General features: G+C 39.2%; 1 protein-coding gene across 8 annotated transcripts in view; it reads right to left on the reverse strand.

Moving 5' to 3' along the window:
* LOC131237288 (uncharacterized) overlaps positions 1–19,245 on the reverse strand; it is a 91,212-nt gene that overhangs the window by 41,236 nt on the left and 30,731 nt on the right. The window lies entirely within an intron of this gene.

Raw genomic sequence — 19,245 nt, forward strand, 5'->3', positions numbered from 1 at the left:
TTCAACAAGGGGGCCACTCTAGGGATGGCTCTGATCTGACAGGTATGTGACATGCCATGACATGTAGAGCTCTTGAAGATGGCGCATCCAGGAAAAAAGATAGCTCTTTTAAATATACACGATTGTAGGGTAGTTCACCACCACTTGTATGATGGGCAACCAACCATTGATTCAGACAGTCAATTCTTTCCATTCTCCTATTGGCAAGCCATGATGGAAAATGTCACACTGATTGGATGATCCTACTCCTAACCATTCAACCAGTAGCATGAAGAATGCACAGTCAAGATCTAGCAGACAAAAAAAGTTGTATCATCATCTTGAAACATCAATTCAATATGCCCAACTGTGGATTGTTATGATTCTAAAGAACCATTTTTGTCAGATGATTGTAGTTATGTGATGTAAGTGTCATAAAAACAGGACAGTTGGAACTATCAATCACAGTCGACTCCACCACAAGTTATGGTGGAATCAAGCAAAAGTGGGGCCCAAGTAGCCTTTATATGTCATCCAACCCCTCTATCAGGTGTGCCCTGAAACGTTGGCTGAACCCAAAAATCAGGCTGATCTACTCAACAGGTGGGCCACACCATAGAAAAATATAGAAAGAGTCCCCAAAAAAAAAAAAAAAGTTCAAGCAGTGTGGCCCATATGATGGTTAGCTTGGCCTGACTTGGGGCATCCAACCATCATGGTGGGGCACATCTGATGCATGGCCTGGATGTCATACGCATACCACAGTGGGCCTCAGCATCAATCTGGGTTTTTCTACGGTGGGTGTCTTCCCTCATGGTTTCCCAGGGTGTGCCCAGTTGACAATTACAATTGCCTAATTTCCAGACTCCATGAACTCCATGTAGGCAAGTATGGACTGCATGAACCCTAATGCTTGACTGCACCATAACTATTGTGGAGCCAGCTCCATATGATCATTCCCCATAGATACATGAGTGATACTCTAGGAGAACTTCTCTTAAGTTTGGGATTTACCTCCTCCTCCTAAGCTTGTAATCTTTTCTGACAGACTGGGCCTCCCGTACATTTGAGTTCATTGAGTCTTTTCCTTCTTTTTCTTTTTTTGCCATTGTTGTTGTTGTTGTTGTTCTTCTTATTATTATTATTATTATTCTTTGTGTGTGTGTGTGTTTTCCAATAATTTTTTGGGGGTTACACATGGTGGGTTCCACAATTGAAGAGCTTTAAGAGCATGGAATGCCAAATCGGTTACGTATCGGCCGTATCGACCGATACGTAACGGTAACGGTGCGAACCATTACCCGTTTCGGGGCCGAAACGGCCGATTCGATTTTTTGAACCCGTATCGGCCGATACGGGACCGATACGGGCGTAACGGGCCGTTACGGGGCGTAACGGGCCATTACGGGCCCGTAACGGGCCCGAAACGGTAACTTTTTTTTTAGCTCTGTTTTTGCCCTTTTTTTGAAACATCTTGCTTCCAAACTGTTTCTAAGTCCTTCTACTACTAATTTCGACCAACCTTAGCTAGGTATTTGATAGAAAAACACATTATATTATAGATTTTTTTGAATCAAAGCTCGGTGGGCCATTTTTCAGAAATTCGTCAAAAATAGGTATTTATACTTTTTTTAATATATTTTGCTGTTTTAATCATGTCATATGATGTGTTAATCATAGTAGAACATGTTAATGTGCATTTTACAGATTTGGGGTGCCATTTAATAATTTTTTAATATTTTTTTCTATTTACGCATGAATTTTGGCCCCTTTTTTTAAAATTCGAAAAATCAGTTTTTAATGGTTGTTTTGCTGTTTTAATCATGCCATTTGATGTATTAATCATAGTAGAACATGTTAATGTGCATTTTACAGATTTGGGGTGCCATTTTATATTTTTTTAATATTTTTTTCTATTTACGCATTTATTTTGGCCCTTTTTGAAAATTTGAAAAACCATTTTTAAATGATTCTTTTGCTGTTTTAATGATGTCTTATGATGTGTTAATCATAGTAGAACATGTTAATGTGCATTTTACAGATTTGGGGTTCCATTTTATATATTTTTAATATTTTTTTCTATTTACGCATTTATTTTGGCCCTTTTTTTGAAAATTCGAAAAATCATTTTTAATGATTCTTTTGCTGTTTTAATGATGCCATATGATGTGTTAATCATAGTAGAACATGTTAATATGCATTTTACAGATTTGGGGTGCCATTTTATATTTTTTTATATTTTTTCTATTTACGCATTTATTTCGGCCCTTTTTTTGAAAATTCGAAAAATCATTTTTTAACGATTCTTTTGCTGTTTTAATGATGCCATATGATGTGTTAATCATAGTAGAACATGTTAATGTGTATTTTACATATTTGGGGTGCCATTTTATATATATTTTTTATTTTTTTCTATTTACGCATTTTTTTCGTACCTTTTTTTGAAAATTATAAAAATCATTTTTAATGATTCTTTTGCTGTTTTAATGATGCCATATGATGTGTTAATCATAGTAGAACATGTTAATGTGCATTTTACATATTTGGGGTGCCATTTTATATTTTTTTCTATTTACGCATGAATTTTGGCCCTCAAAAATAATTGCAAACACCTAAATGTAAGATATTTTCATATTACATTCATTCTAATATATCTATCATTGATAGTAGATAGTTAGAAAATTAAATATATGAATTTTGTAGTCAAATTCAGGTTATCTGGTTCATAAATTCATCAGACAGTCCGATACAACTTCTCACTAAAGAGTGGACCGTTACACCACCATAAACATGTTCCAATTTACAAATGAATGCATATTTGGAATGCTTAGAATATTCCGGATTTGCAACGTTACGAGCCGTTATGCCCCCGTATCACCGTTACGCCCCCGTATCCGTATCGGTTTTGGAGGTCACCGTTACGCTAACCGATACCGATACGGGACACCTTGTTTAAGAGTTAATTTATGCCCCGATGATATGGTTTTGAGGGAAGAAATGACAAGGAGGATGTTATCCTGGACTTTGCTATGGCATACAATCTAACTCTAGCAAACACATAATTTAAAAAGTGAGATGAACATTTAATAACATTCTAAAGTAGATCATAAACAAGCCATATAGACTTCTTCCTACTTAGGAAGACAATGAGCAATATGTAATGCCTAAAAGGTTATACTAGGAAAGAGTTTGACCATGCAAATTAGGTTAATGGTTATAGATGGAAGTGATGGAATGAAATTAATGCTCGTCCAAAAACGAGGTGGTGGAATTGAGAAGGAGAGAAGAAAAGGAAGTGTTATTTAATAATGAATGAAAGTGGAATGTTGAGCCCTAATAAATTTGCATCATCTTTCCAAAAATAATAATAATAATAATAATAATAAAGTGGAATGCTGAGGAAGAAATTAACATTATATGGAATGAGAAGGTTGAGTGCATTGGGAAAGTGGCGAAAGAAGTGTTAGGAGTATCTAAAGGGAAAAGCCACTCATATGAAGATGTGAGTGGCGAAATGATGCGGCCAAAAGGCTAGAAACGAGAAACATTCGTGTTTCAAGGCTTGGCAAGGGACTAAAAACAAGGAAAAAATAGAATATAGAAACATCAAAAGGAATATGATGATCTGTACAATAGATTAGGGACACGAGAATGTGAGAAAGATGTCTTGAAACTTAGCAAAAATGAGAGAGAGGAAAGATAAGTACCTAAATCATGATAGATGCATTAAAAATGAGATCAGAGAATACGATGACATAATGAAAGGTGAGGAAGCTATTTCTAAAACTTTTTAAATGATGGCAACTCGGAGAGGTTGGGGATAGAAAGAATCATAAACTTGAATGAGGCTCGAGACTACACATACTTCCATAAAATTAGGATATTTAAAGTGAAAGAAGGTTTGAGAATATGAAGACAAAAAGGGCCCTAGGACCATATGGTATACTAGTAGAGATTTGGAAGTGCATCATGATACATGTTTATTTTGGTTGAAAAAGTTGTTCAGAAAGACTATAAGATCAAAGAAAATATCAAACAAATAGAGAAGAATTATGTGATACAATTTTTAAGAATAAAGAAGAATACAAAGTTGTGCTACATATCATGGGATTAAAATTACGAGTCATACTATGAAAAATGGGAGAGAGTGATTGAGCAAATATTAAGGCATGAAACGGATATATTAGAAAATCAACTTGAATTAACACTAGGAAAGTTGACCATTGAAGCTATTCCTACTTTAGCAGTTGATGGAGAAATACAGGACCACTGAGAAAACATAATATAGAGTCCCTAGAGAGATACTTGGTTGGTGTTGGGAAAGGAAGGAGTCTCAAGAGGATATATTGACATTATTAAGGATGTGTACAAGTGATGACAAATGTGAGGACCATTAGTGGAGAGCAGAGAGACAAGTGAGCTTACAATTACTGTAGGCCTACACCAAGGATCAACACTGAATCCATATCTTTATGCACTAGTTATGGATGAATTAATGAGGCATTTTGATGCAGGGACATGTGATGACCTAATCCTAGATGCGTGTATAATCAGGTTAAAGAATGTTCAAATAAATACACGAATCAACTAACCGTTTCCAATCAAAGGGATTAGGTAAATTTCAACACAAAGATGAGGTCATTCCATCAGGATCATGCCCCTTAGCATAAAATCGTGTAAACAGTAAAAAGGGAGGACCTAGGGATATAAATATACTTCAGATCTAGCATAAGTTAGTCCACAATCAAGTTTGGATTAACTAACCATCCATCTTTTCTGTTCAAACTAGAAAGAGAATATCCAGAAATGAACAAAATGGTGAAAAATGGAGGGTTCGAGATGAAGAAAGTACAGGTCCTTTTGTCGTCAAAAGAAAAGGAGGATAATTCTTACATTTTCTTGCACCTCGAAGATCTAGAAAAAAGGAAACCTGAAATCGGGGTGGAATCCTCAACACCCAAGGGCCAATCTTGAACTCCTAATCTCTTGAATAAAGTGGAAGAAAAGAGACGAATTTCTATTCATTCAATAATAATTAAAAATATGGTTTCTCACAACATATATATAAACTATGGAAAAAATAAAAGTGCTTTAAAGCCCTTGAAAATAAGAAAAATAACAAAAAAGACGAAAAATTAAAGAAAATGCAATAAAGCCTCTGAAACAAGAAAAAGAACAAAAACGCCTAAAACTAAAACACCCGTGTGATAGGGTGTGAAATCCGACTCATGGATCTATGGTTGGGTTGTGGTCATGCCGCTCCTGCAATCGTAGTGCGTCAGATAATGGGTCTAAAGGACCGAACGTCCATCCACATCAAGTCCTCCACTCCGGTACTCTGTCAGCGACACCTCCTCCTACGGTACACTCTAAAGGGTACACAACTAATGTCCGCATCATATTTACAAGAAGCGGTCCCATGGTGTATGTTGTTTGCAGATGGCATAGTTTTTGCTTGAGTAGACGAGGGAGGGGATGAACACAAGCTAGAACTCTGGAGGGATGCTTTAGAATCTAAGATTTTAAAATCAATCTGACTAGAATAAAGTATATGGAATGTAATTTTAGTAACAAAAGGAGTGAAATGAGGAAATTAATTAAGATTGTGACCAAGAAATACCCCCAAAATAACCATTATCGGTATCTTAGGTCAATAATTGGTAAGAGTGGATAGGCTGAGAAGTATGTTGCTTGTAGAATTAGAGTTGGGTGGATGAAGTGGAGATGTGCCTAGCCGCCTATGGAGTTTTATGTGATCACAACATACCAATCAAACTAAAGGGGAGGTTAGATATGACAGTTATTAGACCAGCCATGTTTTATAGGAAAAAATGTTGGGTCGGCAAGGAACAACATGTTCATATGATGGTTGATGAGGGTAGCTAAAATGAGAATGTTGAGATGGATGAGTCACAAGAAGAGGAATGATAGAAAATGAATTTGTTAGAGTACACAATAAGATAACTCAGTTATATTGCACTGCATGTACATTGAAAGTTCAACGTAGGCGGCTCGTCTCTTGGGAACCTGAGCCCTTCTAGGGGTGGCGGCGTTGGTAAGAACAGCGTGGGGAGATTTCTTATTCGCCTTCCCATCCGGTTATGGATTTAGATCTAATGTGCAGAATTGGGATTCACCAAGGTGGAGGTGGCGACCAGTCGCTTAGATTTTTTCAGTCCCCGACTGAGCTCCCCTCTATCATTAGAGGTATTTTATTTCTGGATAGAGTGGGTTTGGGTAGTTTGAGGGAGGGATAGTCTTAGATGTGATCTTCTTCTCATGATAAGCGGGCCTATTCTTGTTTTGTTGATAGGTCCGCCCGAATCTTTCTATTTGTATAGTTTCCCAATTGAATGAATATATCTTTTGGAAAAAAAATGTACATTGAAAGTTGTTTACTCAGACATAATGCAATAGAGGAAACCTAGGGAGTACCACCAATAGGTAATAAGAAGAGAGAAAGTAGCCTTGGATGGTTCGGCCATGTGCGAAACAGATCAAGAACTACAATGGTTAGCAATGAGTTCGGTCAGCTCTAAAGGGGGGAGGCCCAACAGCATGTGAGTGGAGGTAGTAAAAAATGATTTGATGACTTAAGGTTTAACTAAGAATATGGTCCTTCATAGAGTGGAATGGCAGAACATGATTCATATAGCCAAGCACAATTGGTTGAGATAAGACTTAGATGATGATAACAACGAACAAACACACACACACGCACACATACAAACTTTGTTGGACCATGTGATGTGTGCATGACACTCGTTCCATCCATTAGGTATGTCACCTAACTCAAAAGAGTACTAAATTAGGCTGATAAGACATTCAGGTGCACCCATTGTTCAGAGTATCCCCGATATAATTGAAATATCCTCAATATTATTCATATCTCCAGTTCGGTGATAATGATAACACTGGTAGTCTGAGAAATTCCAGGTATTGGCAATGTATTGTTAAGTATCGCCAATATTTTCAACTGTGCAAATTCTAGGTGTCACTTATATCGCTAATGTATCGATATCGTCGATATTTCTGTTGAGGCATAAAAATAAAGATTTAAGAATGAATCAAAAAGAAAGATTAAGAGAAAGAGTAAAGATCAAAAAGAATAAAAAAATAGAGACTCATAGCGTTGCATGTACCCGTGCAAAGCATGTTGGTTGCGCGGGTCCGTGTAAATGCAATTATTGGTTGTGCACACCTGCGCAACACCAGTATGGTCAAGATGAGTTGTATGTCTGAGATCTAACAAGAAGTGGATCCCATGGCATGAAGATCGAGGGTTCGCACATGTGGAGACCTATAAATACCCCATTCCTCCTTTTATTTAAACAACAATGAAGATTACGAAGAAGACTAGAGCTCCGGAGAAGAAGAAGGCTTTGAAGGTATTCAGAAGAAGAAGAAGGAAAGAAGAAGGGAGCATATCACGCTGGCTCGCGCAACCAACTGTGGTGTTGCACGGACCCGCGCAATCACAGTTGGTTGCGCGGGTGCCTGTATCAAAGATCCCAAGATGTTGTTTCAATGATCTGAAAGGCTTTTCTTCAATACCAGGATTTCTTCAAAAGAAGATATAACATGATCATATTCCTCTCGATGAGATGAACAAATTAAAGAGCCGGATTTGATATTCAGATTTGATATTTAAACTGGTTTCATACTTGTATTTTGAATATTCTATCTTAGAATCAAGGGAAATCAAAGGATGTAAATGGATTCAGAATGAATAAAATTGATGATTGCTCTCTATATTTTTTCTCTGTTATGATTAAGTAAGATAATTTGATGGGGACATCTCGTGCACACGCACGCCTCCCTTACACATGTACGCAAGGAGGAGGGCCCCACCTTCGATTTGGATCGGTGACGACATCCATGGAGGGCCTCCTAGTTAGAGGATTGCGTTTTGGTTCATTGGGGTGGACCCGATTGTCATGTGAATCTCACCATGGGTTTTCATGATCGTGGCCCACTATTCTAAATAATCTAATACTTTGGGTTTTGTTTATTATTGTTATTAGGAATGTCATGGACGGTTTAGATTGCTTTGATTAGTTGTTATTTTTTATTACTTCGTCTCAAAGTAATAGGGTGCGCACATGACGCGAGTTTTGGGGTATAGGATTTTATTATAAATAGGCACCCCTTGTCATCTTTTTTCTCATTGAAAATTGAATAAACTTTCTGCGTTTTCCTGCTCCTCTCTGAGTTGTGAAGCCCAAATCGCCCTCATCTCCTACCATCCATATTCCTCATCTCCTACAGCCATCCCCTCATCAAATCCACCCACGTTTGCAGCTAATCTTTTCCCTACAACAGATTTCCAAAATCTGGCCCTGCAGGAGAGCTGAAACTTCGGCGGAGCACCGTGCACAAACCAGACATCCGATCGGCGTGAAACTTGGCATGAAGGTGGACCTCCCCTGGCCAACCAGCACCTAGCTGGCTGATTTCAAATTTGAGGGCCCAACACACGTGCGGGCAGGATCCCACGCACGTGCGTCAGGCCCAGGCTACTGTCCACACGTGTGGATCATCTTGGGTTCGTTTCTCTTCTATTTCACTCCTCTCTCGCCTTATTTCCTTAACCCTAACCCTAAATAATCCTAAATCCCAAGTCCTATTCCACTTTTGCAAACCCTAGGTTTTCCTGATTTGAAACATGTGAATCCCTTGGATTGGGAAGTAATCCTTTGCATGTGTGGATGAATTTACTCTCTTTTGAGCATTGTTTAGTTTATAATTTTTAATTGATCCAGCCCTAACATGTGTAGGCTTGGACCCGCATAGATTCCCCTTGTTGAATGCTTGACTTTTATGTGGGATGTGGAATTTTTTGTGATTGTTTTAAAATTAGTATAATCTAAAGCCTGAAATCTTGCATATCAAATTTAATTTTCATGTCCTGCATCAAATTTAGTATCAAAGCTTAGGTTTTTCATAGGGGATTGCATTGCATGTTTAGGGTTTAGTCTACTTGCGTTTATTTTGCATTAAATTTCATCATATATGGCTGTTTAGGACCCATCATTCACAACATAGACTGCTGAATTTTCTATTGTCAGAAATTCCCCAATTTTCATTGCTAAATTTTCTGTTAACAAACTGTTTGGATAGTTATGTTGCTGGAATTTTAGAAGCGTTGCATAGTTTCCCTCATATAGTCCTATAGGAGCATTTAGTCCCATTTAGACGCATATAGTTGCATTAGAGGACATTCGAGTTGAGTGGGTAGTTGTATGCCCACACGTACTGGTCGTGGTTTTGGGTTGCACCCTGCACTAAATATAGAGCAACTACAAGAGTCGATGGACAACATAACCCGACAATTTAAGTCTTTGGGTAAGTGCTTGGAACAACGTATTGACCAACGTTGGGATTAGCTTAATGTGCGCGTTACCCAACTAGAGACCTCCGCCTGGGCAAACCTCGCCATTGGGGAAGATGCCCAATCTCAAGCAGGTGATCAGGATGATAGAGAAGGGAATGGAGGTGGCCAAAGAAACAGACATAGACACGCACCCGTGCACCCACCCCGCGAGGGAATCATGATCATTACAACCCAGATGTGCAACTCCTTAAGGGAGTTAGAGTAGAGGCCCCTACATTTAATGGCCACTTGGGCCTTAAAGTTTTTCTAGATTGATTGGCGAATATGGACCACTATTTTGAGTAGTACGACATGTCGAATGCTCGTCGAGTCTGATTTGCCAAGATGAAGCTTGTAAGCCAAGCAAAGAGGTTTTGGGCTACTGGAGAGCGAAAGAAAGAGAGGTCGAGGGAACCCCCAATAGTCCATTGGGGAGAAATGAAAGAAACTCTTAAGAAAAAATATCTCCTTTTCTCTTATCATTTGAGGTTGGTTGAGGAATCGAAGTCCTAGTCTAAGCATTTCCATATTTTAAATACCAAAGACTTTGAGCGAGAGACTGAGTCAGACTTGATGGTGTACACCCTTGTGGCTAGGGAAAGTGCACCAGAGGCTAGTACAGAGTTACCCACTAAGGCAATTCCGGTAGTGGATGAGTTTCGTGATCTCTTTCCCGATAATCTACCGAATGAGCTTCTCCCTATAAGGGATATACAGTACGCCATTGATTTAGTCCCTGGAGCGACTCTACCAAACCTGTCTGAGATGGTCAATAGGAGTGAGAAATTTGCTCAAGTGTTTAGTGGAGGAGCACACCAGGACATGAGACACTACACTACCTATCACCGAGTTTGCATTTAATAGTTCTGTCAATAGATCCACAGGTTTAAGTCCTTTTGAAGTCGTTACTGGTTATAAACCTAGGAAGCTTATTGATCTTGTCCCTATGTCCCTGTCCCATAGGCCATCAAAGTCTGCAGAGTCCTTTACACATCACATTCATTCATTGCATCAAGAAATCAGGCAAAAGATCAATACAAGTAATGAATATTACAAAATTTCTGCTGACCAACATAAACGATTCAAGGAATTCAATGCAAGGGACTCTGTGATGGTTCGCATCAGGCTAGAGCGGTACCCTCAGGGAGCCGTTCGTAAATTACACGCGCGTAGTGCTGGACCATTCAAAATTATAAAACGAAATGGTCTCGATGCATATGTTGTAGATCTTCCACCTTCCATGGGAATTAGTTACACATTCAATGTGGAGGATCTAGTTGCATTTCAGGGGACCACTAATACATTATCCAGCCTATCACCTAACCATCCTGATTCCCCAGACCTTTCCCTTGATCCATGGGCCCCTCCCGACCCATTTTCCCAGCTTCTACCTCCCATACCCACCCTTTCCACACCTAGAGAGGATATAGATGATATTCTGGAACATCTGATAATATCGACGTCAGACAGTGGATTTCAAAAGTTTCTGATCAAGTGGAAGTCAGCCCCAGCTTCAGACAGTACGTGGCTCAATGAGGAGCTTCAGAGACTTGATCCTGACATCTTAGAGCGGTTTGGAGTTTTATTTCGCCGGTGGCGAAATCTTCGCAGCCAGGGAGAGTTGATGGAGACATCTCGCGCACACGCATGCCCCCTTACACACATACACAAGGAGGGCCCCACCTTCGATCTAGATTGATGACGACACCCATGGAGGGCCTCCTAGTTAGAGGACTGCGTTTTGGTTCATTGGGGTGGACCCGATTGTCATGTGAATCCCACCATGGGTTTTCATGATCGTGGCCCACTATTCTAAATAATCTAGTACTTTGGGTTTTGCTTATTATTGTTATTAAGAATTTCGTAGACGGTTTAGATTGTTTTGATTAATTGTTATTTTTTATTACTTCGTCTCCAAGTAATAGGGTGCGCACATGGCGCGAGTTTTGAGGTATAGGATTTTATTATAAATAGACACCCCTTGTAGTCTTTTTTCTCATTGAAGATTAAATAAAAATTTTGTGTTTTCCTCAGGGTATCCCAAATCGGTTACGTATCGGCCGTAACGGCCGATAACGGCCGTTACAGACCCGTAACAGTTGTTACGGGCCCTGAAAAAAAAAATAAAAAATAAAAAACAAAAAAAAAACCTTACCTTTTTTCCCTTTCTTTTCTTCTTCTTCTCTTTCTTCTTCTTCTTCTTCTTCTTCTTCTTCTTTTTCTTCTTCTTCTTCTTCTTCTTCTTCTTCTTCCTCTCTCTCTCTCTCTCTCTCTCTCTCTCTCTCTCAATCTCTTCTTTCCCCCTTTCCCTCTTTTTTTCCTTTCTTTCTTTCCCTCTTTTTTTCTTTTCGTTTCCCTCTCTCCATTTTTTTTTAAATTTGCAGCAGCTGGCTGCTGTAGGTACGTGTCACGCAAAGACGAGCGCTGACACTCCTCGAGCTCCGAGTTGTACGAACGGTTCAAAGGAGATCAAAGTTATATGGGCTCCACAGTGATGTATTTATTACATCTACACCGTTCACCTATTTTCAGAGATCATTTTAGAGCACCAGCCAAAAAATGAATTATATCCAGGGATCATCTGGACCACACCAAAAATAGCAGCAGGGATAATGATTTTCACGGTTAAATAATTTTAGGGCGCACGGTAACGTTTATTTTCCATCCAATCAAATCAGACCTGAGTGGGCCTCACCATAATGTATATATTTTATCCATATCGTCCATCCATTTTGCCACGTCATTTTAAGTCAGGATTCAAAAAATTAGTAATATCCAAATCTCAGGTGGACCACACCATAGGAAATAGTGGTTATAGAATGCTCACCATTAAAAATTTCCTAAAGTCCACTGTAATGTTTATTTTCAATCTAACCTGTTAATTGGGTCACATTGACGTGAATGAAGGGAAAACACACATGTTAGCTTGATCTAAAACTTTTCTAGCCCCTAATAAATTTTTAACGGTGAACATTTAATTATTATTGTTTCTTACGGTGCAATCCACCCGAGCTTTGGATGTGCCTCATTTTTGGGCTCATGCCCTAAAATTATTTGGCAAAATGGATGGATGGTGTAGATATAACACATTCATCACGAGTGAGGCCCAAAAAACTTTGACACGTGTGCTGCACTTTACATTCGAGTCCCTCCTAATTCAAGCCTTAAAAAATTGTACACGAGACATATTAACTTGAAATTTGACAATTAAATTATGGACTGCAATTGCTAACTCACAATGCCAAAATCAAATTATTTGAATAGTTTTAATTGGTAATTTGTGAACTTTTATTTTTTAAAATAGGGCCTTTTGATTTTTGATTTTTTATTTTTATGATTCACTATCCAATAAATGTCCACCAATTTATAAGTGGGATAATGACAATAAATGGCATGAATTTGAGGCTGATTTGGAGAATAAATTGGTCCTCCAAGTCAGCCCCAAATTGGCAACGCCATCTACCTGAATTTAATTTCATTTTTTAAAAGAATTAGGAGAAATGATATGAAGATGTTAAGTATATAAATTACATATTTAAAAAATTAAATATATAAATTTTGTAGTCAAATTCAAGTTACCTGGTTAAAAAATTAATCAGACAGTCCGATACAACTTCTCACCAAAGAGTGGACCGTTACACTACCATAAACATGTTCCAATTTATAAATGAATGCATATTTGGAATGCTTAGAATATTCTGGATTTAATCCATATTTTTTCATATTTTTTTGGCAAAAAAAAAAAAAAATTTGCACCGTTACGGGCCGTTACGCCCCCGTATCGCCGTTACGCCCCTGTATCCGTATCGGTTTCGGAGGGCACCGTTACGCCAACCGATACCGATACGGGACACCTTGGTTTTCCTGCTCCTCTCTGAGTTGTGAAGCCTAATTGGATGCGAAACCCTCCCTTCTTCGAAGGGCTAACTACCGTGGTGCGAAGCCACATCCATCCCAACTCGTCCCTATCTCCTACCATCCATATTCTTCATCTCTTACAGCCATCCCCTCATCAAATCCACCCACGTTTGTAGCTAATCTTTTCCCTACAGCGGATTTCCAAAATCTAGCCCTGCAGCAGGGTTGAAACTTCGGGGAAGGCACCGTGCGCAAACCAGACATCCGATCGGCATGAAACTTGGCATGAAGGTGGACCTCCCCTGGCCGACCAGCACCTAGCTGGCTAATTTCAAATTCGAGGGCCCCACACACGTGCGGGCAGGATCCCACGCACATGCGTCAGGCCCGGGCCGCTGTCCACACGTGTGGATCATCTTGGGTTCGTTTCTCTCTTCTATTTCACTCCTCTCTCGCCTTATTTCCCTAACCCTAACCCTAGATAATCCTAAATCCCAAGTCCTATTCCACTTTTGCAAACCCTAGGTTTTCCCGATTTGAAACATGTGAATCCCTTGAATTGGGAAGTAATCCTTTGCATGTGTGGATGAATTTACTCTCTTTTGAGCATTGTTTAGTCTATAATTTTTAATTGATCCAGCCCTATCATGTGTAGGCTTGGACCCACATAGATTCCCCTTATTGAATGCTTGACTTTTATGTGGGATGTCGAATTTTTTGTGATTGTTTTAAAATTAGTGTGCTCTAAAGCTTAAAATCTCGCATATCATATTTAATTTTCATGTCCTGCATCATAATTCCCTAAATCAAATATTTTTCGTTTCTTGACGAAACAATTTCGATTGTGTATATTCTAGGTATCGCTTGTATCACCAGTATATAAGCAATATTTCAATAATATCGCCAATGTATTGATATCACCAAAAATTTGTTTATTAGAAAATTTCTATTTCAACTTTTTTATGGGCATATGGTTGTATGCAATGTTTAAATTATTGATAACAATATCGATCATATCGTGATATTATCGTTATCGCAACATTGGCGATATCATGGCCACAATCTTTTGTTACATTTCCAATTATCGACGATTTCTCTGTGAAATATCATGTTGTCGATATTCTAAAATATTGATGGATGTTTGGATGGAAGGTTGTATGGTTGGAGGGATAGATGGGAGGCATGGGATGGTTGGACTAGTTTCTTACAATAGCACATGCCTTTAGGCCCCCATTAAATGAAAACTTATTATGTATGCTTTTGCATTCTTTTTGCAATTTTTTGAAGATTCTTTTTGCACTTTTTTAATTCCTAAACATGCAAATATGTGCATTTTAAAATTTCCTGAAGTTTCACAAAAAAAAATCTACCGTTTTCCCCATTTTTCCCCAATGTTTTACTGCATTTCCGATTGTCGAAGATATTGATATTGTTTCCATATCCCCAGCTAGTGAAACTTGAAGCGATACCGATACTTCAAACACCAAGTGCACCCCAAACCCCCACCTGATAGATACATAACATGGGGTGTGTCCCACTAAAGTTTTGGAATGGCCTAGTTTGTGGTGTCCCATCAGACTAGTGGGCACATCTCATGCATCGATTGGATGGCATATTGATGTAGGTCGAGTGGGCTTCACTCATCTCGAGGGCCAAGATCAGAAGCGTCACACAAGTTCATCTCTATTTTGGCAAGATTTTGGGTATTGTAAATTTGAGCTTTTGTGAGATTGTTTTGGTCATTTCCTTTTCTTATTAGTTTTTAGTTAAGAGATTATATAGTTGTTTTAGTTAGTTTTGATTAGTTGATGGTTATTTGTGATTAGCACACTAATCAACAAGAATAGTCAGAGATGAGTTTGGTTGTTCTATAATTACTATGTTTGAGAGATTGTAAAAGACTTTGGAATCTTGAATGAAAATTAACTCTTCTAAATGAAGAGATAGAGATAAGAAGAGTAAGGAGATACCCCTTCACTTGCTCATTGATAATGGGTTCGATCGATGCTCGATCGCCCGATCTTAGAGGATTTTCAACAGTCCATGCTAGAGTCGCTCGTTGGATTCGGATTCCTCACTGTGGGAGGCCATATCATAGATTTGGAGCCCCCTCCTACATCACATATGCACAACATGGTGGATTTAGTGCCCCACAAAAAGCCTAGAAGGTTTTATAGGTTAAGCATCCCCTCCCAACTGTTCTCTATGGTGTGGCCACAGGCTGATCTATGGCCCCATGGCCTAACACTAAAGGGAACACCTCAAGAACAAAATGGAGCTTATGCACACATCACAGTGGGCATCTCACCCACACGCGTGCGAGCACATAAAGGCACGATCCAGTCATACCAGTACCAAGCTATTGTGGAACCCACGCGATGTTTTCACGACATCCAACCCATCCATTAGATGCATCATCTCATGTTACCCCCAACACCCAAAAATATTCCTAATCCATAAATCAAGTGGGTCACAACACAATGAAACAGTTTGGAGGGAATGCCCACCCTTGAGTTGCACTAAGACCCAATCATTTTTTTAGCCCATCATCAAGGCCAGATGAAGGGTTTGAATGGCCTAGATTCCATAAGCAAGACATGTCGGGGCCCCATGCAAATTAATGGTGGCATCCTTTCTGAAATTGTCACATATGGTGTGGCCCACTTGAGTTTTCGATCGGCTTGATTTTTTAGCTTAAGGACAAAGGAGGGGGGTTGCAATTGATGGATGCATTGGATATTATGGATGTATCGTGTGGCCCCAAAACAAGTCGATACCACTATAAGCTATGATGGTGCCAGTACCACTAGAGTGCACCTCATTTGCGTGCATGTATCCTTATCCCAACTAATTGGAGCTGGCTATATGAATCCTATCTGCCATTCCACTCTATCAAGGACCACATCCACAATTAAACCATAGACCATCAAGTCTTTTCCTATTACCTCCATCCACATCTTTTTGGGCCTTTCCCTTCCTCTTTTACAGCCTTCAGCTTGAACCAACTCACTCGTAAGTCCTAACTAGTGCAGTTCTTGGTCTCCATTGCACATGTCCAAACCGTGTGTGTGTGTCTCACCCCTAATCAGCGTAGTTCATGGTCTCTGTTGCATATAGCCAAACCATGTATGAGTATGCATAATGGGGGGAGCGAATGAACAAGGAGGAAGCTTGAAGTTCCTTAGTTCATTACTCCATAAGGTAAATGGTAGGCCGCCTTGGAGCTACCTAAGTGTATTAACAAACCTTTATTTAATTATGATACTATCACAAAGGAAGAGAGTTTTAGTTCAAAATGCTATTATGAAGAAGCAAATATTATATGCCATTAATCTAACAAGATTCACAAGTTAGTGATAATCTAAAAGTGAAGTTAATTAATTAATCACTAAATAGTGTCACTAATGATACTGACAATAAGAAAGACTTCCTTGACCTTTTTTTTCCAATTTTTTTCTTTTTTTCTTAAGCAAGATAGACTTGAACCTAAGGCCTCAATTTTTAAAGCAATCTTGTCTACCATTTAGCTACAACTTAAACATGGGTTCCCTAACATTTAAGTATAAACAAACTTAAATTCGTCTATAAACATATTAAGAGTGATAAATATTGGACTTGAGAAATAGAGAACCTAACAAAAATATTGTTTTTGTTAAATTTGATGACAATGCCGATGACACGCTTTTATTCAGTAAGGCTTCTGAACAAGCTGTTATTAGTTTGCAGATGATTATTACTTGCTTTGAAGCCATTTCAGGTCTTAAGATTAACCATTACAAAAGTGAACTGCTAGGCATTAACATATCTCACGACCTCCTGTCCTCTCTTACAGTTGTCTTCAGTTGCAAAAGTGGCTCTTTCCCCTCCAAATACCTCAGCCTTCCTCTTTGCATTGGCAAAGCTACTAGTCACCTTTGGGAAGCTGTCATTGAAAGAATGGAGAGGAAGCTCACCCCTTGGAAATGCATATAGGCCGTCTTACTCTGATTAAATTTGCCCTCTCTAATTCACCCACTTTCTGATGCCCTAAGACCATAATCCTCAAAATTGAAAAGCACCGCGGAGATTTCCTGTGGAACGACACTTTCCCCTGCCACAAATTCCATCCTCTTGGATGGTCAGAAATCTGTAGGCCCTACATTGAGGGAGATATTGGAATTAGAACCCTCACTAATGTTAACTCAGTTCTTTTGGGGAAATGGTTATGGCACATCGGAACGAAGACTGGAAGAAGATGGAGGGAATCTGTGGCGGCCAAATACGAAGTTGAAGAAGGGGGATGGTACACTAAATCCACCTCTCTGTGCAGAGCTTCTAGTGTGTGGAAAGCCATTTCTGGGACTAAGGCTTCCTTCTCTGAAGGTGTCAGCTTTAGTTTGGGCAATGGTCTCAATATCAAATTCTGGCTGGACAGATGGATTTTAAATAGGCCCCTTGTTGCCGCTTTCCCTAAGCTTGCTAGGATTTCCTCCATCTTTTACAATTTTTTACTGCTTTCTCGTGTAGGATCCAAGGCTTGGTGCCATCCATGCAAAAGAGTCGTCATTGACTTTGAATCTGAAGCCTTTTAAGATCTGCTTCTGCTCCTTCAAGGGGTTCAGCCTACTCCTCTCTTGAAGACAACATCTTCTGGTCTATGTCTGCCTCAGAAGTCTTCACAACTAAATCCTTCTTCACTTCCATCTCCGGCCATTCTCTGAATCAAGCTCATGACTACCCTTTCTCATTTTGGTACTACAAGGCTCCTCAAAAGGTAGCCTTCATTTGGCTGCTGGCCAGAGGGAGAGTGCTCCCATTAGACAACTTGCGAAGGCTGGGGTTGATTCTTCCAAACATATGCCCTCTTTGCAACATAGATGCCAAGTCCATTTCCCACCTTTTCCTTCACTGCGGTTTTGTTGCTGGAATCTGGGACAAGATATGTAGTTTCTTTTCTGCCTCTTGGGCCATGCCAGGATCCATCTGTCAGTTCCTCCATGCCTAGCACTGACCCTATCTCAACAGTCTACCTCAGTGTGGCATCTGATAGGCCTGGCAGCTCTATGGGGAATTTGGCATGAAAGTAACTCAGAATGTTTTCAGAACATTCTCTCTTCATCTGCTTCTTTTTCATAGTGCATCTTCTAGGAGGCAAAGGACTGGTCGGTCTGTCTTCCCCTCGAAGACACACCCAACCCCTTTCCTTCCTTGGGATAAGCTCGCTAGTGGTTTTTGTGTTTTGTCTCGAGTTGTATAGTGGTTTCCTAGGTTTATTGTGCTTTTTTTCTTTTTTCTTCTCTTTTTCTTTTTGTTTGTTCTCTTTGCCCTGCTTAGGCTCTGTTTTTGTTTTCCTCTTTTCAGTATATTTTTCAAGCTTCAAAAAAAAATTGCTTGAAAAAAAATCACTTAATGATGAGAAGTACAAGAACATACAAAATTGTAGCTTAGAGAACATTTTGAGGTTGTTCAGATACATGGATAACCAGTTAAGTTACAAAAAAAAAAGTTAATACCTTAACTAACCATGCTAGTAGTGAGAATTAGGAAATTTTTGCCTTTTTTAGTGTTTTAACCAAAAAAGGCCCATTTTTTTGTTTTTTAATCCTCACATGGAAGTTAGTTTTTTTCCTTGGTTAGTGTTTTAATTGAAATAGATCCAATTTTTGGTTTTTCATTTTTATTTTTAAATCCTAACATGGCGGTTCTTATTTAGGATTTTTACCCGAAAATTCCTCTTAATACATGAGATACTACGAGATGATGCTTTAAGGTTGAATATTGATGTAGAGCGGGTCGTGGACAGTTTCATGGCCAAGATGGATCAGAAAAGGCCCGGTCGACGACAGAAGTGATCCGGACCGTTGGACCTTAGATCGGGCGTATCTCGCAATCCGGAATGAGTTGTCTGATTTAAAATATATGATTTTGGGGTAGAAGGAGCTACTTTAGCCAACCAACCCCGCTACGCCGGGTTGCACAAGCCAGATTTGCAAAAAACCCTTGGATCGACAATCGTTTCCCTGTTTTATTTTCGTTTTTACTATAAATAGTAAGTT

This window comes from Magnolia sinica, chromosome 2 (genome assembly GCF_029962835.1).
Source record: "Magnolia sinica isolate HGM2019 chromosome 2, MsV1, whole genome shotgun sequence".
In the NCBI taxonomy this organism is placed as follows: Eukaryota; Viridiplantae; Streptophyta; class Magnoliopsida; order Magnoliales; family Magnoliaceae; genus Magnolia; species Magnolia sinica.